The sequence below is a fragment of the Rhinichthys klamathensis genome, unplaced genomic scaffold (genome assembly GCF_029890125.1).
Source record: "Rhinichthys klamathensis goyatoka isolate OS25496 unplaced genomic scaffold, OSU_Roscu_1.1 h1tg000032l_1, whole genome shotgun sequence".
Classification (NCBI taxonomy): Eukaryota; Metazoa; Chordata; class Actinopteri; order Cypriniformes; family Leuciscidae; genus Rhinichthys; species Rhinichthys klamathensis.
Genome location: NW_026606581.1, coordinates 1,283,309 through 1,295,530, shown reverse-complemented (window position 1 = coordinate 1,295,530; position 12,222 = coordinate 1,283,309).

The window sequence follows — 12,222 nt, the reverse complement described above, 5'->3', positions numbered from 1 at the left end:
ATGATCATGTCAGAAAAAGCTAAATGGATAAGAGCTTTACTTGCCTGTTCCAGCAGGACACAACAATAAGTATTCTATTGAATTATAATTGCCCCTCAAAAAAAAATAAAAAAAAGATTGGAATGTTACTGTCTATAGTTTATTTCTATAGATGAAGTCTAAGTTTTATGTTTGTTGTGAGACCGATGCAAGCATGTTCTTAGTTACTGTTCATAATTATGGTCATTATTGTGTGTCCCTTTGTGATCTTATCAACCGATCTAACACACTAACCTTTCCGTCAGTAAGAGAAAATATGATTCTTCTGTGCGCTAGTTTCTGTAGGACAGGTTTGGTAACTGTAATGCTTAATACTTTGTCATGTAGAAGCTAATTTTCATTAATATGCATCTGTGACATTTCTTTACTACATCTATACATGGGCTGCTATTAAAACTGAATATAAAAAAAATAATTGAATATATTGATGATTATTTTGCAGAAGACCTGAAAGTATAATGGTGCAAGTATTATTATTATTCATTTATCGCAAATGTTGATTACACTATTTTGATGGTCCACTTTAGACATTGTACTAACTATAAGTAACTTTGCAACTACATGTAGACAGTTAGGTTAGGGTTAGTAGAATAGGTTGACGTAGTTGCAAAGTTATTTATAGTGAGTATAATGTCTGTTGGGGAGCATCTAAATAAAGATTTAGTAGATATTAAGCGACAGTACACTAATACTCTGACGACTGCTAGTTCACATGTATGTAGATGCAAAGATAGTTTGTAGAATGTCTAAAGTGGACCATTAATATAAAGTGTTACCCAAAAACTTGGTCAAAAGTCATGTAGTGTATTCCAGCCTTAAGCTATTTTCTCATCTCTCACTTATAACAAAAAACAAGCAAAACATACTAGTGTTGCTGCGTCAAATTATTATTGTTACTCATAGTTAGTAGAATGTCTAAAGCATCAAAATAAAGAGTTTCCCAAATATTTTGTCTTATTTGTTTTGCCAGTAGGAAATGAACACTATGATAAATGCACACACTCTTACTCATTTCACAGGAATATACCTCACATGAATACGTGTGGAGTACAGTGATGTGTTAGTGGCTCTGTGCAGTGTTTCAGTTCTGTGTACTCTGACCCTAGTGAAGCTTAGCTGCAGATGTTCTCGGATAACATGGTGGGAGAGGTCAAAGGCCGACCTCTAGGATCAATATTAGCAATGATGACTTGGGAGACCACCAATAGCACCGACCCCAGCTCCATTCTCGGGAATCTAATGAACACTTTGTGGCACTTTCCAAACCATATAAACTCTTTCCATATAAACCCTTTCACTCCAAGCAAACCTAGTCTCCATTAATTCCCAAACTGGAATGCTCTTTCACTTTGGTAGCAGCCTATGTGGATGGTTACATCATGCAGCAATAACTTCTCACAATTTGTCCTGCTTATGTTGTGCAGCACTGCAGCTAGAGGATTGTTGGCTGGAGAAAGCATTCCTATGGGAATATTTGGAATTCTGTAGCTGGATTTCCTGAGCGGAAAATAGTCAGAGGGAAAGTATATGAATGGGAAGGCGGAATGTGAGAATTGTTGTTTTACTGTTCAGACATGATGGATGGATTACGTAACCAATGAGGTTCCTCCCAGGTGACTCACTGATGGATCTGTTAGCCAGTGAGAGTTCAACACTTTATTATTTATTCCTTTAGTAGAGAACTGTCCCCTCCCTAAAAAAAACTTGATTCGCAATAAATCCCATAGCCAATATTTCAAGCTAGGCTTTGATTGAAACAAACATGCCATAGCATACTTGCATAATTTTTTTCCCATTTCTTTGTCTAGTCCTTACAAACATGGTATTGTTGTACATGTGAGTCAACCCACTGAGCCAAAGTACGTTAAAGTCGTGTTAATCGGTTGGCGTTTCTTTCAGTGGTAACTCACTCTGGTTAAAGGGTGTAACCATGGGCACATGCAGACCCACCCATTTTACACTAGAACACACTCATTCAGAGGCCTGTTTGATTTTCCCATTGCTGTAGCAACAGTCTTACGAGACTCTTACTGTAAAGTGTGAGTAAGAGTGAGTCAGTTCTGCTTCATTCTGTTCAGAGGGCTGGTCAGGTCAAACCTGTACTTGTGAGTCTACAGTTTGACAATGTCGAATGAACCGATACTTCATACATGCTTTAGAATGGAGAACTGTAATCTAATATAATTTCTGTAGCATTTCTGTTTAATGTGACTATGCTTAGACTAGATGAGTGAACTCTTGATAATCGTAAACACTCAGTTCACACTAGAAATGCCACTCAGAACATTTTAACACCTCGGAAACCCCTCTAATCTTGGTGGTGACTTTTTTGTTTTTTTGCTTTGTTTATAATCCAATTTTCTTTTTGCTTTTTTGTAAAATGCAATTACGTATTTTTGAATCCAGTTTATTTAATTGTTTATTTGCAAGACCCCCTTAAGTTTGTTTTGAATCTAATTTCTTTAAAAACATATTTTTTGTTTTATGTTTTGTTTTGTTGTTTTAATCCAATTTCTTTCTTTCTTCTAGTGCCACATATATTTTCTCATTTTTATTATCTTATTATTTCATCTAGCTAAGCTTAAGGTCAACATTTAAAACTTTATGCTGAAGAGACACTACGGTGGCATCGATCTGTTTCAGAGTTTAGTAAGAGTCTTGCCCTGCTCAAGTGCTCATAAACACTGCATACCATTACTCCTCATTTGACACAGGAAGTGGTTTATAGTTTGCGCTCTTCCTGTTGTGGTTCAGAAGACTGAATGGAGACATCTGTACTCACTGATCCCCCATAGCAGGTCATAGTCAAACTGAGCTGTTATTGATTTGAAAGAGGAATCAGGGCTTTCACACCTAACAACTCATAATTACAGACCTTTAGAAAACCCGACCTATCCACATGCAAAGGCGGGCACTGAGATCATGTAAGCCCCCGTGTTTCCGTTCATGTCTGAGTATTTCATGCAAATGGTAAACTGGAGGTACTACATTTATGCAAAGGTTGTGTGAATGTTGCTTGGGGGTTAAAAGTGGAATAATTCTTGAGAAAGAGTATCTTAAATTGTCCACACACAAAAAAAAAAGAGAAGATCTGCCCATGTTTAATCTGCATTCTATAGTGGCACATTCCTGTGTGGTATAACCATGCAAACATAACCCAGTTTATAGACATTGATATATGCCAAAAGTCATCCATAAAGAGCTTAAATCAAACAGAAGCCACAGACAGGAAGGGAGAAGGGAGTTGACTCTTTCGACTGACATTACAGATGCAGAGGGAAAGAGTTCTGACTGGTTGGCCTAGAATACAACATTTTTTTTTTAAAATTCAGTTTTGGCCAAGGCCTTGAGAAAAGCTGAACCATGAATGGAGAAAGCAGTGTCTATGGGGAATTATTTTATTATTTATTATTTTGTATGCTGTATACTGACAGAAATGTTTTAGTGCTGTCCATAATATGTATTTTTAACCATTAAATCTTAATAATTTATTTTACAAATGTATTTCCCCATAGCCCCGTCTTTTACATTCAAGAGCCCTTACATGAAAAATCGTATTTATATATATATAATCACAATTGTAATTAAAATCATAATGTATTTCGACATTTAAGTCACATTTAATGATATATATATATATATGTGTGTGTGTGCATACATTTTTGGTCAAGATCTTGTATTTGCAATGCAAGAGTCAAGCACTCTGTAAAGTCTGTAAACTACACTCACCTAAAGGATTATTAGGAACACCATACTAATACTGTGTTTGACCCCCTTTCGCCTTCAGAACTGCCTTAATTCTACGTGGCATTGATTCAACAAGGTGCTGAAAGCATTCTTTAGAAATGTTGTCCCATATTGATAGGATAGCATCTTGCAGTTGATGGAGATTTGTGGGATGCACATCCAGGGCACGAAGCTCCCGTTCCACCACATCCCAAAGATGCTCTATTGGGTTGAGATCTGGTGACTGTGGGGGCCATTTTAGTACAGTGAACTCATTGTCATGTTCAAGAAACCAATTTGAAATGATTCGAGCTTTGTGACATGGTGCATTATCCTGCTGGAAGTAGCCATCAGAGGATGGGTACATGGTGGCCATAAAGGGATGGACATGGTCAGAAACAATGCTCAGGTAGGCCGTGGCATTTAAACGATGCCCAATTGGCACTAAGGGGCCTAAAGTGTGCCAAGAAAACATCCCCCACACCGTTACACCACCACCACCAGCCTGCACAGTGGTAACAAGGCATGATGGATCCATGTTCTCATTCTGTTTACGCCAAATTCACCATCTGAATATCTCAACAGAAATCGAGACTCATCAGACCAGGCAACATATTTTCAGTCTTTAACTGTCCAATTTTGGTGAGCTCTTGCAAATTGTAGCCTCTTTTTCCTATTTGTAGTGGAGATGAGTGGTACCCGGTGGGGTCTTCTGCTGTTGTAGACCATCCGCCTCAAGGTTGTGCGTGTTGTGGCTTCACAAATGCTTTGCTGCATACCTCGGTTGTAACGAGTGGTTATTTCAGTCAAAGTTGCTCTTCTATCAGCTTGAATCAGTCGGCCCATTCTCCTCTGACCTCTAGCATCAACAAGGCATTTTCGCCCACAGGACTGCCGCATACTGGATGTTTTTCCCTTTTCACACCATTCTTTGTAAACCCTAGAAATGGTTGTGCGTGAAAATCCCAGTAACTGAGCAGATTGTGAAACACTCAGACCGGCCCGTCTGGCACCAACAACCATGCCACGCTCAAAATTGCTTAAATCACCTTTCTTTCCCATTCTGACATTCAGTTTGGAGTTCAGGAGATTGTCTTGACCAGGACCACACCCCTAAATGCATTGAATCAACTGCCATGTGATTGGTTGATTAGATAATTGCATTAATGAGAAATTGAGCAGGTGTTCCTAATAATCCTTTAGGTGAGTGTATAATTAGCCAAGGCTGGTTATGCCTATACTGACTCCATATTGAAATGAATGGGTTTATTATTAATAAGAAATTACGGATTGTTCCACAGTGGCTCATGATTTGATAGTTCTAAGCTATAGTTTAATACATTGTGCGTTTTCCACCAGGCATTAATTGTGGAATTTGGTCATATTATTTTTGTAACGGGGGTGCATTTTCAAGGATTTGTCTATAAATAGTAGATGCTTAATATCTAATTGTTTGTATGTCTAGCCAGAGAGAATCTAAGGTCAGGGTCCAGATACATATTAGCTGCTGAGAGAGAAAGTAAAAGTATGCAGGGCCCCAAGTTTCTCCATAATGTTTTGGCCAAGGTGGACAGTTTTATAAGAGGCTTCTTGTTTTTTCAAACAAAAATGACTAGAGAAGAGAGATCAAGATCAAGAGAGGAGTTATTTTTAACAGATCTCAAGATTATTTTTAGTGGACACTTGGACATACAAAGTCAGATCCCTTCAAGTTCACAGAGGTGTCATGGCAGAGTAAACGCATGTTCTACTAACATTTGACAAGCAGAAAGTATCCGAATATGTTTCGTCTTATTTTTGAACACTGATTTTTTTTAAAGTGCCCCTATATGGTTTTTTTCATGTAAAGTGTAATATAGCTGTTTGTGAATTTAAAGGTCAGCAAGTTTCAAAGATTGATTGTTGATGATAAATGGAGTTATTGTCTCTCAAAAGAAAGTATCGATACTGAACTTCCTCAAACGAGTCATCGAGATTTCCAGTCTTACTTCCTGCATGACCCTATATAGGTTTGTAACACATTTGCATAATGCCAGCCTATGATCTTCATTGCCAGAGAACAATGTCTACTTTGCTCTACCCTCAAACACTAGTTGTAGCTGAGACTGGAAGAGTTTGGTTTGTGTTGTGTTTTCTGCGGTTCAAAAACAAATTCACTATGCATGCACTAACAAAGGATGAGAACTTGAGCATGAATTTATACCGTAAAACCAACACCATTGTTACTGTTTTATCACTGTGTATCAAGCGCCGAGGAAGCCTCTGGAGCTGAAATTCAGATAAGGTAATAGGGGTTTCGTCTTAGACACGGTGGACCAATCACAACAGACTGGGCCATCTGGCCAATCAGAGCAGAGTAGGCTCTCAGAAAGGGATTTAGAGAGACTGAATCCTTATTAAACTGGTTTGTATATTGTTATGAGAATGTATATTATGAGAAAATTTGTGTTTTCTTTTTTTTTAACTTGGATGCATGTAAACCTTTTGTAGGACACCTCCAAGACAAAGTTAGAAACCTTTAAAAATAGCATAATAGGGGCACTTTAATTCTTCTTGCTGTTTTTACCTACTGTAAGTGCCCAGTGAGAGTGAAGTTCAAATATTTCAACCTGTACACTGTACAAAATGAATGCATTACTTTAACAGCCCTAGTGTGCAGTATATAGAACAATTGAACACAAAACTGACAGTTGGGAAATTACGGTTTTGAGGATCCTATCAACCACTTCCTTCAGACTGTGGGTTAAGTTTCATGGTTTGATTATAACTGCCCTGCCCACACACTCTCAGGCACACAGAGCATCATCAGGCTCTGACAGGCTCCAGCACACTTCCTAATGTTAGTTCACAGTCACACACACCAGCTTTAGATGTGTCTGTAGGCCACCCACTGACAGGCATATGTAATGCCACATTGCAGACGCCACCGCTTTGGGATGTTGGCTGCGTTATATAACTTTGTTAGGGCTGGCCTGATTCTAGTCATTGTGCTTGTCTAGTATACTGTTAGATATTATTTATTTATTTATATTTGCAGGGCTGCTATTAGGACCTTCTTCTTTTGAAGGCTGTGTCCTGAAGCAAGAGCAAAGAACATTAGAACATTATCTCTAGTAAACAATAGATTCAGTGTTGGCAGACTTGCAGTCAGCTACCTCAAACCTAAGGCCAACGTAATTGGTTTGGGCATAATGGAAATGTTGCCATGTATGCTTATAATATGCAACTTACTTTTCTTTTTTTTCATCTTGCTTATTTGTTTCTGTGAGATCTGGCAACCCTGCAGAACGGATAAGGCCCTGTTTGGGTGTGTCTACATTGGCTGTGGTTGACAGTTTTAAGTCAAGATCTTGATCAAAGCTGTTTCTCATGTTGTTTCTCATGTCTCACTTTAACTTCATTGCTGCTTTTTCAAAACCTTAAATATTAAGCATTACATACATTATGTGATTAAGTTATTACTCACTTATTACAATTTTTTTTAGTATTTAAAAACACATAATATATGTTTAGTCCTGTCAAACCGATTAAAAGCGATTAATCGCATGAAACATATATTATGAAACATTATTATATATATGTGTAAGTATATGAATGTATGTAGGCCTATGTATATATATATATATATATATATATATATATATATATATACACACACATGCATACACACACACACACATATATTTACAAAATTTTATGTTTGATGATAAATACCTTTTAATCGATTTGACAGCATTAATGATTAATATTAAATCATATAAATTAATAATATATATAATTAAAACTACACAATTTATTTATATATATAATTGATCAAATTTCTTACATTATTTATTCTGTTAAAACTCAAGTATTATTTGAACTGTACAGTTGTACCAGTAATTTTTATGATCATTTCAGATTTTTTTAAATAGTCAACATTATTACACAAATACTGTCGATTGAGCTGAAGTTGTATTGAACGCAGAATATTCTTTTTAAAAAGCTGTGAAATGGAATGTGCATGTAATATGTTTCTAAGATTAGATGCATTATTTCAGCCCAATAAAATAAATTGCTTGATTTGTATGTTTATTTAACTTTTTTTTTGCATTGTGAATGTGTGAGCAAACTGAGCATACACATTTTCACACCTGCCATCAGCCAGTCAGCAAAGCAGAACAAAACCACTCCACATGATGTCACTATCCACCAATCAGAGGCCCAGATGGTCCATGATGGAAAACTGTAAGTCACATAAGTCATTGTGTCAAAGCCAGCCATCCAGTTTGTGTGTATTATTAATAATTTAAAAAACCTATCACTAACCATTTTAATAGGCTCTGCTTGTGTACACAGACTTTCATTAGTGATCTGTGTGTATTCTACATGCACTTAAACAAATCTATTTATTGTTGTGCTTCTCTGCAGTCCTCGGCTCATGGCTAGGCACAGTTTGCCCTATTAAGGTCATTGCCTTCAGCCAAGTGTGTTTCATGCATTAGAGGCACAAATCCCAATTTTTATAGTGAGAACTGACAAACAATTATTAAAATTACCATACAAACTTGCTAGTTTTTAATTCATAAAATGTATGAATATTTTCGGCCTGTTCAAGAACGCTGTATTTAACATTTAAATAGTACAAAAATGTCTTACTTTTGACAGTCTGTTGAATTGATTTTTTAAATAATTAAAATAAATATTGAATTAAATATTATTTAATCCATGGTAGTAAGATATTTTACTATATTAAATTAATTATTTTAAAAATATGTTTTAATAATTTTAATTCATTTAAGCATAATATACAGTATATGTGTCCTACATTTTCTGAACAACCCTGTTAGCACAAAAATGAAGTGTTATACACACTCTTTCTACATGGTTGGATGACAGATTCATTCTTAATAAGTTTCGACTGAATTTTCAACCCTGTTACCCATTCTGATGTTGTGTTGAGTTGATGTTTATTGCTTAAAAAAAATCACCCATATCTAAGTTGGCCTATGAGTTAAGCACCTCCTTTCACTGTCCGTTTGTTGAAAAAAAATTTTGTAATAGGCTTCTTTAAGAGTTCCAGGGCCTGTTTTGAACCCTACTTTTAGAAAGTGCCATTGACATCTGCCATGCTTAAGCCAGAGAGAAAGAGGAAGCGTTTGCTTCCCATAGTAACTGTTGCAGGGGAAGTGAGGCGTCTTCAGGGTGAAAATGTGAGCTGTTATAGTTAAAAATGAGAACTAGTATTGAGTCATAGCCATTTACATGAAACCAGAAATTTTCACCCTGAATTTAACCTCATTTTAATTTACCAAAGCAATCTTGCACATGCACTTCTGTAGTCTGTACAGCGCCACCTGTTGGTTGCCTTGGGGAAAAGCATAAGGAGCTAACTTCATATAAATGGTTTTACTTGGAAAGAAGTGAAAACTCATCTATAAAGGTATTTATTTATTTCAAATTTTTATTAATTATTTTTTTTAATCTTTTTTATTTGTGTGTGTGTGTGTGTAGGCTATACATACACACACACACACACACACACACACACATACACACACGGTGTGTTGTAATGTTACAATAATTAACTCATGGTTCTTATTTACAGTTTCAAATGTGCAGGAATATAACATAGAAAGTGATGAGATACTGTATAAGAGATAGCATGGTTTGACCAGCCTTAATATGGTTTTCTGTAAATATGATTTTCCAGTGTCTGTAGATGCAACAGATGCACTAAAACCTGAAAGGCTACGTTTATAGGATTACACTGAGAATGAGCAGCGTTGACACAGCACAGATGGCTCCACTTGGGCTTTTAATGGGGTTTAACCTCAACAAACTCTATGACCTGACAGAGAGAGTTATTCACAGCTGATGTCCAGCAGTGAGAGCCCGAGGGCTGACCCGTCACATTCTGAAGTCATGTAAAAGGCTAATCCCAAAAATGGGTATGGTGGAAATGTGTATATTTATTCATTTATTTCATAATTCCAAATAAATACACAGTATCCACAAGCAATCTAGTAGTCCTAGTAATATTTATTTACTGAATGTATCTCCGTTTTTAAACGAATCGTTCTAATGATTCAACGACTCACTTGGACAGTTGCTGCATCCCAATTCGTCTACATATAGGCTATTCCCTAAAAGTGTGTACTGTTTTTGTGAAAAAAAGTACATACTTTTGAGTGTGTAGCAGAATAGTAGGCAAGCTTTAGGACATACTACTTCATCATAATTGCATCTTTAACAAACAGCTTGGTCGCTTAGTTACGTCATTCATCTTATCACAGACAAAATTGTCAACATTCAATTTCATTTCATTTCATACTGTATCACAGAGAAGCGCGTTGATCTGCCAGTCGTAGGTCTTTCATGCAGAGAAAAGTTTTAAAAGTTAATGACCAGATGTATCATTAAAAAGTTTCATAATGCTGATGCAGATTAAATATACAGTAATGTCTATAACATTGAATAAATGTTTTGTTTTTTTCAGGTTAGATACTGATAATTAAACACTCAAACCCATTGATCTAAACCTCTTTACTTAACCGTCACACTCACACATCCGCCATGTTTGTAGTTTCCTAACACATTTTATTTGTGTTTGTAGTTCTAATCAAATCCTCAACCAACGCACAATGGGTTGTGGGCAATATTAGCCGTTAGAGAGTGCACGGATCTGCACTTCGGATTCTAACCGGAAAAACAAGAGGCTAATCAAGACAAATTCAGTTTTCTGAAAGAAAGAAAACACAAACATTTATAACAATAAATATGACAAAACACTGGCTCAAAATGTCCAAAGGAAAAACATTACAATAGAGAAAACAAATGCTGTCCACGTGCAGGGGCTCAGGGTGCTTTGTGTGTTGTGTCAACATATGCATGTTGTGATTGTAGTAAGAGGCCCATGCATGCAAACGGGAGGCTTTGGGCCTGTAAAATATTATCCCAGTGTTTATATATCCTCCATATGGCCTCCTGTCCACCACTGAACATGGGTTTACACCATATTTTTGTCAAAAAAAAAAAAATAACTCCATATTAAACCATTTAAAATAGAATCCTAAAGGTACACTATTTATGTCACTCGCCTGTGCGTATCTCGTCATATCTGTAAATAGAGAAATGTTGTTCCAGCTACTTTGACGCATAGTTAAATGAGTCGGTGTTTCCCGAAACCATCGTTCCAACGAACATTCGCAAACAGCATCGCAAATTTGTGTGGTTGAAAGACAGCTCTCGAGCTGTGGTTAGAAGCATAGAGGGTTTGCACCTACGTCACGATTTGGTCAGTTACCCGGATGCGCGGCCATATTGGAGGTACTCGGATGTAAACAACAGTATGGATTGCACTGTTTGTATACTACTGAACACATTATTACACTTATTTATGATGTCTAAACCACAGAAAAAAACACATGGAGGCTGCGAAATTATATAGAGAAGGACTTAGTAAGCAGGAAAGATCGTGGGATTTTTACGAACTAAAGTATGTGGCAATGATCCGAACGAGCTAGCTTCTCTAGCCCTTACCCGGTATTCTTCCTTCTATTTTCTTATCCCGACATAATAGGCTACGTTCAGATTGTCAGTCCAAAAAAAGCACATGAAATCCGTTTCAAGCTACCTCCATGTGGTTTGAAATCTTCTTCAAATCACATATCAGGAAATCCGCTTCAGTTTGAACCCTCGGATCGGATTTCGCGTGGTATGTGACTTTCTCACACCACGTAAAATGTAACATTAAAGGGGTCATATAATGCCATTTTTGTACAAGCTGGTATGATTCTTTAGGGTCTAAATTAAAAGTTTGTAATATACTTTAATTAAAAATTCTCATTAGTATTGTAAGAAAACACTTATTTTACTTGGTCAAAAACAGCTCTGTTTTCAGCATGCCGTTTCAGTGCATATGACTTTAAATGATAATGAGCTTTGCTCACCCCGCCTCTCTGTTCTGTGTGTGTGTACACCGTTTGTAACACAATAACACAATAACCATAACGCGTTGTTCAGTATAAACGTGGGATTATGAATTATATTGAGAACATCATACATAGAAAACATGACGTAATGTACCCTAAGTGTAAACCTTAGACGCATTCATTGTGAAGCGTGCAGCTGGCGATTTGCAAAGATATAAATATTAATATAAAGGTTAATAAAACGTTACACTCACTTCAGTTGTTCTAGAGGTTCAGCAGGAACACGAATATCTGGTACCGATCCTTTTTTCATGAGCAGCTTCTTAGCAAAACCAGCTCATACTGACCCTAGTTTATAAAGCAGTCTAGTGAGAAATGATTCGCGCAAACATGAGAGCATTGACGTTGCTCGTGGGGAATATTCCCTTCGAAAACAAAACTCAGCCACTGCGTCTTCAGCGGTTCGGATTTAGGAACATTAAAATGACTGCTGTGTTCGTTATTACACCCAAGAACAGAACACCACAATCGCTTAGACGCCATT